This window comes from Ambystoma mexicanum, chromosome 4p, assembly GCF_040938575.1.
Source record: "Ambystoma mexicanum isolate Mex_15411 chromosome 4p, UKY_AmexF1_1, whole genome shotgun sequence".
In the NCBI taxonomy this organism is placed as follows: Eukaryota; Metazoa; Chordata; class Amphibia; order Caudata; family Ambystomatidae; genus Ambystoma; species Ambystoma mexicanum.
The window spans coordinates 1,044,538,341-1,044,553,521 of NC_090927.1; the positions used below are offsets into that span (position 1 = coordinate 1,044,538,341).

The 15,181-nt window shown below is 48.5% G+C and overlaps 1 protein-coding gene across 1 annotated transcript in view; it reads left to right on the forward strand.

The window, feature by feature from the left end:
- The window catches only part of MAN1A1 (mannosidase alpha class 1A member 1), a 538,906-nt gene that overhangs the window by 367,541 nt on the left and 156,184 nt on the right, over positions 1-15,181 (forward strand). The gene's annotated exons all lie outside the window — the stretch shown is intronic.

The following is a 15,181-nucleotide window of genomic DNA, read 5'->3' on the forward strand; positions in this document are numbered from 1 at the left end:
CAGGCTGGGAATCCTCGGTAAAGAAAAAATCAGTATCAGTTTCGTTTCTGATCTGTCTTTCTTAGTAGTAACCAATCACTGATCTCTGGGTCATACTGCCCCTAGCCAATGACTGCCCTCTCCCTAAGCCCCGCCTCTGTCAGCCATCCTCAGATTTTTACCGCACGCTCAACTGTTTGGAGTCCTCGTGTTTAGCTCGCGTTTTTTTCACGCTTTTTCAGGAGAATTTCTCATTTTTCGGTTCAATCGAGCCTCAAGCTCCACCGTTTCTACTTCCGATAACGGGCACCCGTTTCGGAATTCTTCTACGCCCCTCAAGGGTGAAGTTTTCGTCGAGTTTATACTTCTTGGAGGATTCCGGAAGATCTGGGGCCTACCTCAACGGACATGGCCCAGGACAAGGGGAGCTCGACGCCCGGATCCAAGCTGTTCAGGAACTGCCCTGGATGCAGATTATATAACGTTTTCAAGGAGGACGAGCATTTGCGATGTCTCTACTGCCTCCATGAGGACAAGGCGCACGTTGAGAAGGACTGTGCGTTCTGCAAGAACCTTTCGGAACGGACCAAACAAGATAGTCATTCCCGCCCCGCCACTTGGCTGGAGAAGGGCACAGCAGGTGAGAAGGTGAAGAAGTCTGAGCGGGCTAAGTCCTGTGAGGACGCCCCGGCGACAGGTGCCCAACAGAAGGCCAAGCACCGCGAGTCCGCGGGCACCGGGGGCGCCGAATCGTCAGGCTCTTCGGTTGCCAAGCAGTGCGCTACTTCCCCGGCACGTTCGACACGAGCCAGCGCTCTGGTTCGGGGAAGAGGAAGTCCGAGAAACCGGGTAGGCCGCTGGAGCGGACCTGGTCGATCTCGAAGGGGGAGCGAGGCGCTGGACCCCCCCCCCCCCCCAAGGCGAAGGCCCAGGACGCACCTAAGGTGGTGAGGGCTTTGATCCACCCGGCTAAGGCCTCTACCGAAGTGGTCGCTGCGACATTGGCGGAGCCGGCTGAGACTACGCCAGTGGAAACGGCCTCTGGGCCCAGAGTATCCCTGCCACCGCGGAGGGAATCCTCTTTCCAGCCCATCGCTAAGACCCCCGAGAAGCCCCTGCCTGAAAAAGAGGGGGGGGGGGGCGGTGGCCATTACAGACTCGGAATCAGCCTCTGAGGAGGAACTGGTGGAAACCGAGAAGGGCCTCAACGAAAGGTCCATAGGCCTCAACGAGAGGTTCATAAACCTCAACGAGAGGTTTGAGAAGGTTCAATCCCAGGGGACGGTCCCTGCTGACGGGATCAAAGATAGCGACGATGACGACGAACAGGGCCCAGTGGAGCGGCCATCCCGTCCATCGCAGCCATTGCCCGAGCCCCAGGATAGCTCGGCGGCCATTTTGTTGGCAATCCAATCCTTATGTACCGAGATGAGGACGAGATTACCACGCACCCCGACGGAGGAGCCAGAACCAGGCCTGTTGGGAAGCCCTCCGAACCAGCGGAGGAGAGTCCACCGTGCTCCACCCTTCGCGCCTGCGAGACCGGTGGACCCCTCATCCCCCTCCGGGACCCTAGAGAGGATACGGCGATGGGGACGGACGATGACGGCGGCGATAACACAGCGGACATCGTCGTCACCCCTCTCCCCCTTCCCTCCCCCCCGCGGGCATCCCCAGCTGACGAGGTTGGCTCTTTCCACGCATGATAACCAGGGCATCTGAGCTCTTCCAGCTCTGCCCTGAAGAACAGAAAAAGGAGGGGTTTCTGTACCAACAACGAGAGGCCAAGAGGAAGACGGTCCTCGCGGTGCCTTTACTCGACGACATCTGGGACGAGGGGCTTGCTGTCCTCAAGAACCCTTCCACGACACCCGCCAAGAGGGACAGGTACGAGAAGAAGTACCGAGTCCCTGATGCCGCCCCCTTGTGTCTCAGGGCCCAGCCCACGCCGGACTCGGTCGTCTCGGCAGCGGCTAAGAAGAAAGCAGCGGGCGCGGCAGCTTCAACTTCCACTTCCTCGCGGACAGCGAGGGCAAGAAGTTGGACTCTATGGGACGACGAGTCATCTCATCGGCGGCAACGACGATTAAGGCGGCCAATGCCTTAGCGATCGTGGCCCACTACGACAGGGAGCTCTAGTTCAAGATAGCTTCCCTGCTAGATTTCCTGCCTGATGACAAAAGGGCAGAGGCCCTAGAAATTCTGCAGGAGGGCGAGGTGGTGTCGGATCACGCCATAATGGTGGCAATGGACATTGCTAATACCGGATTTCGCCAACTGGGCAACGGAGTTTGCCTCCGACGACGAGGGTGGCTCAAGGCGACAGACTTTTGCCAGGACGTCCAGACCAGAGTGTTGGACATGCCGTTCGACTGCAACAACCTTCTTGGTAAGGCGGTGAATGAGTCTCTACAGGCCATTAATACCGACTCGGAGACGGCCCGGGCCCTTAGGGTGCTTCAGCAGCGACGGCCCCTGGGGTGCTTCAGCAGAGACGGCCCTTTCGGAGACCCGGAGGCAGACAGGGTGCCTCCAAAGGTTCCAGCGGTGGCTCCTCCACTTACCGCCAGGCGGCCCACTCCTCTTCCCAGGAGGCCTACAGAGGTCGCGGCAAGCAAGAGGGATCCTGCCGTCGTCGCCAAGGCGGCAAGGCCGCCTCCAAGCAAGACTGACCGTGTTGTCGGGCCCCCACCGAAGCACCCCGGTGGGAGGCCGGCTGACGAAGTTTGTCAGCGTGTGGGAGTCCATCTCCACCGACAGTTGGGTGTTGGACACCCTGGCCAACGGGCACTCGCTGGAATTCCAAAAGAAGTGCCCGCGCATTCCTCCCGTGGCCAGGAAGGAAAATCACGTCCCTCAACTGCTGTTGGAGGTAAGGGCGATGCTCAAGAAAGGTGCCATCGAGCTCGTCCCCAGAATGCTCCGGGGCTCCGGAGTGTACTCAAGGTACTTCCTCGTCAGGAAGAAGACAGGCGGTTGGCGCCCCATCCTGGACCTGCGTCGCTTAAACAAGTACATCAAGGCGCAGAAATTCAGGATGGTCACCCTCCAGCACGTGCTGGGACAGCTGAAGGAAGGCGACTTCCTGTCGTCTTTGGACCTGGAGGATGCTTACTTCCACATCCCTATTCTAAAAAGGCACAGGAAGTTCCTCAGGTTCGTGGTTCAGGGACGCCACTACCAATTCAGAGCCCTACCGTTCGGATTAAAGTCGGGACCCAGGGTTTTCACCAAGTGCCTGGCAGCGCAGCTGCGCCTGCAGGGGATCCACGTTTACCCCTACCTGGACGACTGGCTAATCAGGGCAAGGACAAGGGTACTCGCCGTCGAACACACGGCGAGGACCGTCCGGTTGCTCACAGAGCTAGGGTTCTCCATCAACTACCCCAAATCCCACCTAGTACCATCGCAGATAGCACTGTTTCTGGGAGCGAAGCTTGATACAGTGGGGCAATTGGCCTCCCCTTCAGAGGAGAGGACCAAGACCATCCTGGGCAAGGTGCGGCGCCTGCTAGCCACGGACGTGGCCAGGGTGAGGTCCATCAAGTCCCTCCTCGGGATGATGTCCTCATGCATCTGTCTTGTACCCCTTTGCAGACTTCGGATGCGTCCACTACAGGAGTTCCTCGACGCCCGCTGGCTTCAGGCGAGGGGCTGTTTCGAGGACAGGATCCCTCTCGACGAGGAGTTCTGTCGGGCGATCTTATGGTGGGGCATCCGTGCTCACCTCACGACAGGCACGGAATTTCAAATCCCGGTGTTTCAGGAGACGGTGACGACGGACGCCTCTCTGGAGGGTTAGGGGCCCACACCGGAGACCTCCAAGCTAGAGGCATTTGGCTCCCGGAGGAGAGGTCTCTCCACATCAACATTCTGGAGCTCCGAGCAGTGTTCTGGGCTCTCAAGTTGTTCCTTCCGTCCCTCAAGGGCAAAGTGGTGAGGATCTTCACTGACAACACCACCACGATGTTCTATATACGGAAGCAAGGAGGCACCAGATCCCCAGCCCTATCCAAGGAGGCACAGGATCTGTGGCACTGGGCCGTCGCCCAGGGGATGTGTCTGGTTCCCTTCCACCTGGCAGGAATAAAAAACACCATCGCCGACTCACTCAGTAGGGAGCTGCACTCGTGCCACGAGTGGGAACTGCGCCAGGATCAAGTGGATCGACTCTTCCAACGATGGGGCAAACCCCAGATCAACCTGTTCGCAACAGCGATGAACTCCAAGTGCCAGAGGTTCGTCAGCAGGTTCCCACAGCCGAGGAGCATGGGCGATGCTTTCTCGTTCCCTTGGTACGGCCTGTTTCTATACGCGTTCCCTCCATTGCCGTTGCTGCTCCGCCACATCAACCAGCTCAAGAAGTCCAGGTGCAGGATGATCCTAGTCGCACCGGCGTGGCCGAGGCAGATCTGGTTCCCGGACCTTCTGGACTTGTCAACGTCCCTGCCAGTCAGGCTGCCAGTGGACGTGGATCTTCTCTCCAGAGAAGGAGGCGCCATTCCCCATCACGACCCACAGTCGCTGAACTTGCAGGCCTGGCTCCTGCAGCACTAGAGTTTGGAGGGTACGATATCCCGGCTGATTGCAGAGAGGTTCTTGCAAAGGCCAGGGTGTCCTCAACTCTCAAGTGTTACGGTCATAAATGGAAGAGGTTCTCTGTCTGGTGCCGTGCACAGAAGATTAACCCTCTGCGGATTACGGCCCCTCAAGTGCTGCCGTACCTACTGTCGCTGGCCAAAGCTGGACTGGCTCACGCCTCCATAAAAATACATATGGCTGCCATCTCCCGATATACCAGGACTACGGGACGGGTGTCCTTGTGGTCTCATCGCCTGGTGAAGGAATTTATGAAGGGACTATTCCGATCATTCCCGCCGGTGAAGGCTCCTGCCACGGCGTGGGAGCTTAATGTGGTGCTGACCAGGCTCATGGGAGCCCCATTCGAGCCTATGCATTCGGCGCCTTTGAAGTTCCTGTCGTGGAAGACAGCGTTCCTCGTGGCCATCACCTCTGCACGTCGATTGGGAGAGATTCAGGCCCTATCTTGCAAGCCTCCATACTTGACTTTTCATGACACGAGGGTGGTGCTGTGGACGCACCCCTCCGTCATGCCCAAGGTGCTGTCGGACTTCCACCTCAACGAGCCCTTGGTGTTACCCGTTTTCTTCCCGTCGCCTTCGACGCCGGCCGAGAGGACTTTGCAGTCGCTGGATGTAGCTAGAGCGCTGAAGTTCTACGTGGACCACACGAAGAGTTTTCAGAAGACGTTGCAACTGTTTGTGAACTTTGGGTCTGTGAATCAGGGGAAGGCTCTCTCGAAGACTTCATTTCCAGATGGCTCTCCGGCTACATCATGCATTGTCACCGGTTGGCAAACCGACCGTTGCCCGGCCGCCCGAGAGCCCATTCGACCAGAGCGATCGCTGCTACCATGGCGTTCCTGTCTGGTGTGCCCCTGCTGGACGTCTGCAGGGCTGCTACGTGGAGGTCGACGCACACCTTCACAAGATTCTACTGCGTCGATCGGGACTCCAGGGAGGAGTCCAGGGTCGGCCAAGCAGTGCTGCACAACCTGTTCGCTTAAGGTGAGCCGGGTGAGGAGGTAAGAGATACTTAATGTTGAATTGTTGTATTGCTTAATGGTGAGCCTGTTGCCACCTCCCGTGGTTGTGCATGTGTATACTGCTATGTATTCTTTTACTCATGAGCATGTGAATCCATGCCAGACCCCATGCTGGAGAAGGAACAAGTTACTTACCTGTAACTGCTGTTCTCCAGCATGGGTCTGGCATGGATTCACATGCGAACCCTCCCACCTACCCCTCTGCGGCTCTTCACTTGGTCATACTGCCACTTGGCGCGCTACCAAATCTGAGGATGGCTGCCAGAGGCGGGGCTTAGGGAGAGGGCAGTCATTGGCTGGGGGCAGTATGACCCAGAGATCAGTGATTGGTTACTACTAAGAAAGACAGATCAGAAACGAAACTGATACTGATTTTTTCTTCATGAGCATGCAAATCCATGCCAGACCCATGCTGGAGAACAACAGTTACAGGTAAGTAACTTGTTCCATCTCCGGTGCGACAGAATTCTGAGAGTCCCTTTAGGTATCTTGAAAGAGTTTTATCAAACACGATCTTCTGAGCTTTGTGTGGAGATGAAGATGGAACCAACCACTTCTTCTTGCGTTCTTGTTCCTCTGATAAAGTTCCATGTGCACATTGGTGACCATGAGTGAACGTTGGAACAGTGGTGCATCAATGAGCGCCATTTTTCAAGTAGAATTTCCACAGATCCATCACAAGTTTTGGAGCTCTACCAAAGATGGTTGCTGAAAGACTGGGACCACTGTAAACTATTTTCAGAACCCTTTTTTTACCAGCAGCTGTGATTTATTTTTCTTTTTTTTGGATTGATTTGGCAACGTGCCATACATCAAATTGATGGCAAATGTTTGGAAACTGCTCTTTCATGGCCTTGGCTATTGAAACATGTTTGTCGGTGGCTATGTGGTCTATTTGCATTCCCCTCGATTGGAGAACTTCCAGGGATTGTATAAAACCATGTTTCTCGGTGGCCACTGAGGATTTACTTTCGGACACCTGCGTGACTACCGAACTCACCATTTTTTTAGTTTCCATGTCCTGAAAGTGGTCTGTGCAGTACTTTGCTGAAAATCCGGGGCTGTCACACTGTCCATCGCCAGCTAGCCTGAATCGTTTGCCAGAGAATGTCCTTTCAATAGACATTTGTTCAATTTTCCACGCTTGACTAATAGCGGGGAATAAAAATGATTTGATATTCGTAGTGCTGTGCTTTTAGAAAGGAACTCAAGTCCAACACATTGAAAGAAACTGGAAAAAAAAGTAGAGCCACTGAAAAGTAAATCTGCTGCACACAGTAGATTTCCAGCTGGCACTTTGCCGAGCCTCTGTTGAGTGGACCATAAAAATGTACTGTGGAGCTGGGCACAGGTGGCTTGGAGTTTCAGGGTAGTGCCTTGTGATACACGAGTCACATTCACTCCCGGCATATTTCCCACTCACTGGATGGACACATTTCAGCATCAGTATGATATCTACCAAGCGCCTGTCGAATACAATGTATTTGTGCTCCTTTATTAGACTATTGTCCTGCATGAATGTGGTTTGTGACTCAACTGTTTTGGACATATTGGCCAAACTGGACACACTGTAGGCGGGATCTTTGGCAAGTTCCTCGATAAATTGCGTAGAAGCTTCAGTCTGTTAGTTCCGCTTGCGTTATTTGCACACGAATTGGAGAAACCATCAATGTCGATTGTTTATTGGGTGGCCCTTTTTTTGCGGGTGAAGATTGTGTGATGTCAGTGAGTAATTCAAAAGCATCTTCCTTATATTCAGTTTCGTCTTCATCTTGTCGAGTTCTCACATTGTAGCAATGGTCCAACAACACATTCAATTCATTTTCTGGCCATTAGGCATTAGCATCTCTAGTCTGCTTATTGAGTGGACCACGCTGCGCCTCTAATAATAGTTGCTCCATGGTGAAATCTGTTTGGCAAGCAGCATCTTTGGTTTCATTTGTTGTCTGTCTTTATACTTCTTTTCCTTCTGGGCCTCTAGGAGATGGGTTGTAAAAACATGTTCAATGTAAATCCAACATACAGTATATAGCACTTTAGATAAAAAAACATTTTATTAAACAAAATTGTTTGTAAGTTACCCTTGTTTTCTTGATTTTCTGTGAAACCATGTTCTTGTAACGACTGCACCAGCAAGCTGGTCCACCACCTCTGATCCATGTGCCGCCTCTTCTAATTCCCGACCTTGTATACATTCCTTGAATAGAATATTCATTAAAAAAAAGTAATTCATATTTGAACTGAGTCTTTCATCGCACACATCGCTTACATACATACCCTCGTAAACAATGTACGTCATTTAGTCAAAATAGACATTTCGAATTTCACCTGATTGATGGCAAGTCTACTCGATCAGAGATCGCCGTGCAAAACCTGCTGATTGTAATGTTGCACTCAAGCATTTTGCATTGTATTCTGCATTAGGGTAGAAATTGTAACGTTACAACTGAAATGATAAGAGTTTGAAACACTGCACGTTTATATGAATGTCACTGTCTAATAGTATCCGATGTAGGATTTACTTCTTTCATTCAAGGGCACTGTCAGTATGCATACCTCAAACACTGGACCAGCTCCAAAGGATGATGTAATTGTAATCGAAATACCAGCATCCCCCTGTAACACAGTGCTTGTTTTAGTACCGATGAAAACAGTGAAATTGAACAGACAGTAAAATGCAGACAGTGGTACATATAAATTAAAAACCTATAAATGAAACATTATGTAAACAAACGACAGGATATGTAAACTATTTCATATCATTTAAAATTCCATGCATAATACATTCGCGTAATAGAAAAGCGAAATAAAACCACCTGATAGGCGCTCAAAGTTATTGTTGAGTCCGGAAAAGAAATGGATGCAGAATCTTGCTCCTTCATTTTCAGTGCATTGTCACAAAGTGGTAAAAGGGAAAATATGATTTGCATTAGATATGTGGGAAGATCCAACTCTCAATAATATGAACTTCAAGTCTGTATGGCTCACAATTGGTATACTGGACGTGTTGGTGATGTCGTCACTAGCGAGGGTCTGTGCTTCAGTCAACATGCTCACCTAAAAGAATTGACATGTGAAGCAACCGAGTACGAAAAAATTACGTTTATTTCGAAGGGCATTATGGCCTAGTTTTCTTTGTTAATAATTAGTTTCTATGATGCTCCTAAAACTAGGGACAGATGTGTAGCGAAATGGGGTATAGTTATAAAGTAATACAATCTGGTAAATATGCAAAATTATAGTAAGAAACATCTACACCGAAAGCACCAATCCGTTCATGTAGTTAGCTGTTCAGTACACCAAGGCCTACAGCTAATTCATCGTCCGGAACTCACCTGGTCCCGCGTGTGCATTAATAGAGTTGGAATTGCATTTGGAAGCAATTTACGAGATGTTCGGAGTCGATTCTTTAGTGTACTGTGATTGGTTGTACATATCCGGGGTAAAGTGCAGGCTGCAGATGCGGAATCGATTGTCCCCCAAGACATCCTGGGCTCTACTTTCAAGCTCGCCTAGCGGAAATTCACAATATCTGACCCTTTCTCTTATTAGATCTATATTCCTTGGAAATGTATGCATTATTGTATACATAGTTACTAAAATGTTTTACATGAATGCGTGAGAAAGATGGAATTATATCAAAGTTTTCTATGCAATGTTTGTTTTGATCACAGAATCAAAAACTGTGTAGCGTAGTCAAATATACACTAGGATAACGTTCATACAGAATTGATTGATGTGACGCAAATCGTAACGTGTTACTCGTCCGTTGAATGTACTTCCATGCATCAAAAGGAAACATGCGTATAGGCATGGTCCGCGAAGGATGCAATTCTATCCCAATTAACACTGATGACATTTGCTATATATCGAGCAGAACAAATTAAACAGAAGACAATGGTAAAGGCAATGAGATGAATGAACATTACAATACTGGGTACATTTGTTCGAAATAGATGGAAATTGAGGGATCAAAAAGAGAGGATAAGCTGACCTGACCTGCCCTTACCTTCACTAACAATTAGATTCAGCAAGCAGGGTAGTTAGTAGCAGGAGAACAGGTAGTTGATTTCCAGTGCTCACAGATGTTCTGAGGTAGCACGATCACGAGCTGACTTGCAGTGCTCACAGATGTTCTCAGGTTAAATATCAAGGGCTTTCCAAATAATTAGAAAAGTGGGTGTGAATGATGTGTTTATGGAGTTGTCTTACAGGGATTGCAGGGGCGAGGTCTGCTTCAAGGTGAGCATGCCTGGAGAAACGGGGTCTGGGGAGGCCATGTGTACAATGGGCCCTGCACGTAAGATACCCTTGAAGTGTACATGATGTATGGCACCTTGGCTGTTCCTATCCTGCCAGCCCCCTCGGGAGGGCACGGCCACAGGTGCGTGGAGGGGGGTGGATGAGCATGAGGCGTGCAGGAACACTGCTGAATGGAGACACACTTATGTGGATTTCAGAGGCGCGGTCTGCTTCAGGGGAGCATACCTGGAGACACAGGGTCTGTGATGGCTATGTGTACAATGGCCCCTGCACGGAAGATAACCTTGAAATGTACATGGTGTTTGGCACCTTGGAAGTTCCCACCCCACCAGCCCAGCCAGGACAAGTGAGTGTTACCATGATTCACTGACAAATTGAAACAACTATTCATTAAAGTTCTTTTGTATTTTATTTTGTTGATGATGTTGACGGCACAAATGTACTACACATCGTATACTTCGGGATGCAGCACAGTGTGGGGAAAATCCCCTGTACTGACTTCTGTCACTGGGGAATTCGGGTTGAATGGCACCAACGGCACATACGGGTATTACTTGTCGAACACGCTATCCAAGCCTCCCATGAAGCCACCATGTAAATGCACGATAAGCCACCAACCTGTACCACCTGTGGAAGAGAAACATACAAACTGTATTTAAATGAACTTGATAAGTGTACAAACCTTATTTGAAAATGCAATCTTGTATCTTATGGCATAGTTGCCAGTACAAATTTGACTTCATGGATCAATCAACTTGGGCTTTAAAGTGTAGACACATTACATAAGTGAACAGCTATGCGTTCCATGACGTTTGGGGCACAGAGAAATATTGTTTCTTGGTTGTATGTGAAAGACACATAAAATGATGACTATGATTTCTCCACACCGCGAGTGATGTATAGAATTGCAAGACTATATTCTTTTGGCAGTAATAGATCAAAGGTATGACAATATAGGAGACAAACATGAAATGTTAGTAGCCTAAGTGACATCACATCTAGAGTACACTTACTCGTTACTTGGATTGCTACGGCGAACTGTTGCGCGAAGTTCGTGCATAAGCACCATCATAATCCTCAACACGGCCCTTGGAAGCAGGCTGCCCTGAAGTCATGCAGATCGGTAACGCATAGCGACGGTGGCTCTTCTTCCGACATGTAGAGGACAAGCATCCAGAGTTTTCTCTGCAGCAGCAGCTCTCCTCGGTTGGCATGACCCTGCACCGATTGCAGGTACACCAGGTGGAAACGTCTTCCATGCGACTAGGCTCAGGTTCTTCATCTGGTGATTCGTCCTCCCAACTGTCGTCCGAAGCCCCATTGTTTCCGCATCTTTCTCTTTTGACTAATTCCGCCTCGGAATACTTTGGCTCTTACTGGTAGGGCTGTATTGTTGCCATTATATACGACAAAATTAAAGTAGATGTAATGATAGTACTAGTAGCTGTTCGCACAGGCTACAAGCAACGACGATAGCTGAACAAAGCAGAAACAAGCCACAGGATACACAAAAAAAGATAATGAAACGATTGAAAAAGCAACTCTGTTGTCTGATGAGAAGCGTTCTGTTTATACTTAATGAGGAAAGAGGAGTCCTGCCATCTCCATGGAGACACGTCATTAGCTGGTGCAAGAGAACGTTGACACGAGACGTGCATTCGCATTGTGAAATGGGCCGTACGCGTTCAGTGATGTCAGCTTCAGAGGCGGGGGGGATATGATTTAGTGCTGCGAGGGCAGTTCAGCTTAGGGCGATGCGGCAACGGATAAGATCAGCACAAGATGGCCAAACCCAGCTGCCTTGATTTACGAAATGTTTTTACAATCGATCAACGTATGCTTAAAACCAAATGCCCTAACGCTCGGGACAATAATATTTTTGAGCGCACTATTCCTTTAAGACTACAATTTCTAATAAAGCAACCGAACCGGACAAAATGGCTACAAAAAGGCTGTTTAAAATTCCTGCATTTTGCCATAAACTGATCGGAGGAAGGAGCCACGATGTTTGCGTTTTCCTCCCAGCAGAATTTGGGCCAAACCCTGGCTTTTAAAATGGTTTGTTTAAACCGGTGAAAACCAGGGTATCGCCAACCTAAGCAATTAACTTTAAGTAACTGTGGTCCTTTGATTGCCTGCAGGTTGTGCTTAGTCTTTGTGCCAAGATGCAGCATGGTAAACATTTGGATTTATAAATGTCAAAGAATGGGCGAACAAATGAGCTGCACTCCATGGAAGCGCTCATGCTGTTGTTCATTTAATCAACTGCAAGTTAAACCTTCATTAGAAACTTCAGACACGTCGAGTCGATTTAGCACACAACATTAACGGTTTAATAATTGTTTGCTCCCTGTACTCCTCCATAATCTTCCTTTATCACAACTCTTTTGACTGGCTCGAGAGAAAACCAACTTAGCAAACCATTATCTTTTGCTGAAATTAGTCCAGTGTTTTTCGCAACTGATTTTTAAGGAATTGAATCATCCTGTTCATGGGTTTCGGTGATCCATTGCTCTTCCTTCTGCCAGCTCTGACACCTGGTTTCTAGAGCAAATAATGTTTAGTATTTTATTCTGACTATTCTTTTTAGTATTTATCATACTTCGTCCTTTTACAGTAATAATGGAGGCTTCTGTTAGGGAGTTTAGGAGCTTTACTTGGCGCTTAATGGAGTAGCTATGACAACGTCCTGCTTGGTCTGACCCGCATAACCTACCAAAATTCTGATTGTCAAGTGTTTGATCCCTCCAATATAAGTGGGCCCTACCGATTAATGTCTGGCACCTGTGGAATGTCGGTCCCTAGGCACTGGCAAAAAAGGGAAATACTGGGGTGGTTTTTCAGGCCCCAGACCTATTCACTCAAGATGCCAGTGGTCTACAAAATGTGTACTGATGGCAGAGGACACCAGCGATCTGCAGTTGAGGAGCTAGGCATTACCCAACATGCACCTGAGAACAGTGCTGCCCTTGTGCAAGAATAAGGAACTCATGGGAGTTGTAATCCTTGGGGACAAAGAACAGATGGACGTAGGTGAGTGGTGGGGGCAAGAGGCTGAACATAATGTGCCGGTGGTCTCTGCACTAGTGGAAACTGACTGGTTAAACTCTGAGCCTACCTGATGGTGGAATGGACTCGATGCAATTTCCGAGTCGGGCATTGTCCCCCTGACTAGTTATGACCGCCTGAGATGACTACCTCTGTGTAGGAACATAGACCTAAAATTTCCTGAGGGTGGATTTCGGAACCAGTAAACTATCCTCGACCACTTATTTCTTTTTATTTTATTGAGCATTTGTAAGGTGTTTATACAACAGAATTGTTTCAAAGCGCCACAAGACTAAATGGGAAGGGGACAGGGTAAATAACAATGGCAAAAAACTGTAAATACGCAGTCGTGGTCCTACTAGGCCTTGTGGCATTCAGCCCTGCAAGTGCATTGAGAAGTGCAGGGGATGGGGATTGGAGGAGCATATAAGTGGACAAGTGCTGGAGGAGAGTCGGAGGAGGGGTCTTGGGGGTGGGTTGTTGGTGGGGTGGGGGAGGATTAAGTGGAGCCAAGGAGGAGAACCTCAGGTTAAGTGCTAGTACTGGTGACTCTCAACGGTGGGGATGTGGAGCCACCAACAGGGAAGATGGCAGCCTCATGCTTCCGAGGAGGCTTAGAGCGGGGGCTTCACCATGAGCCAAAACCCCATTTCCAGCCTCCTAATTGACTGGGAGGCCAACACCCCCCCACTCTCGCCAGGTGCTAACATTGGATGTGTATCCAGACTATGCTATGGGATATTTATTGGTAGGAGATGGGGTTAGTTGAAAGTAATGCGGCCACATGATTGACTGATACTCACGAGAGATATAAGGAGATATTTTGTTGTGTTGTGAAGCATTTGGGATAAATCATTCTAATTTTGGATAAGCAAGATGGGCATGAAACAGCGATAGGAAGTTTTTTGCATGACCTACTGCACCTGAGAAGCCACACAGACTCTCAATGCTGTTACTTCGGGACACCTACACGCATCCACTGCTCCTACAGGAAATAAGGGGAAGCCAAGGGGACAGGAGAGTTGGGTTGATGGTGGTTTTTAATTCGATTAAATAATACACAATCCCTGTCCTTTGGGCTATGGGACTCCATCCACCAACTGAGCTGACGTGTTGCAAACATAGCAGTCTCATGCCAGAAAGGGGGTGGTGATCTCCCCTGTATGTCCTAGAATGTGAATGGTCTGTGTGACAAGTTTTGAACACACCTGGTTCATTTACAAGAGACTCATCTTAATGAATTGCACTGCATATTTTTTGGCTGTTCATAGTATAATAGGGTGGAAACTGAAGTGTTCTCGAGGATACCAAGGGGTAGAGGTTCTATACATTGCACTCTTCTGATTTAATCTTCCTACATATTAAAACTTCCCTATTTTAATGCACCTTGACAGCAGGATTGCACTTAAATTTTCTCTACACAATTATAAGAGTTGCCGTATGTAATATCGTGACCTGTTGTAAATCAATATAGAAATATATACATATTGCAACCAGCCGAACACATCATTTTTGTTAGGTTAAAACTATGCATTAATAAACTGTTTGAAGAAATCTAGCCTAGCCTTATGAGTTCTGTCAATAGCATTTCCAGAAGTGTCCTACCGTCCGAAGATGGTGGCTATGAAAACACCATTTTACTGAGTGGGCAAGTGAAAGGCACACTTCAATCATGGAGGAGCTGATCGTTCTCTGTTGAGAGCCTCGGTTATATTAAATCACACCAACTTTGACAGCCCTCGATATTTCAAAGAAATGTACTAATAACAAAAACGAACAAAAGGATAAAAAATGTAAACAGTATAATGCAGTGCAGAAGTGAAAAAAGCAAAGTACGAAGCAGCGTAGAAAGAAAAGCTCTTAAAGGCAACATTTGACAACTCTCTCCTGAACTTAAGCAACTGATCTAGCTTCTACAAAATGTCTGACTTAATAACCAGAGCTTTTACCATGGTGCACTCCGTTTTCAACAAGAAGCAATTGAGGGACACCAGTGTCCCTTTAAAAGCTGCTGAGCTTTGACAGAGTGCTGACGCTTTCTATCCAGACCAAACACACACACACATCTTGTGCAAATGATGTAAACCGACGGTTGGGCCCCCTCTTTATCCCTTATTTGCAGAAAGACTATTAATGAAGCAGAGACTATACACTGATTTTTCCAGTTCCATGTTTTATTAGGCTTCACATTGTTTGATGCTAGAATTTAGCATTTTTTATTACTAAATAGTTTAATACCAAAAATTTAAGTGTTCGCCACTTTAA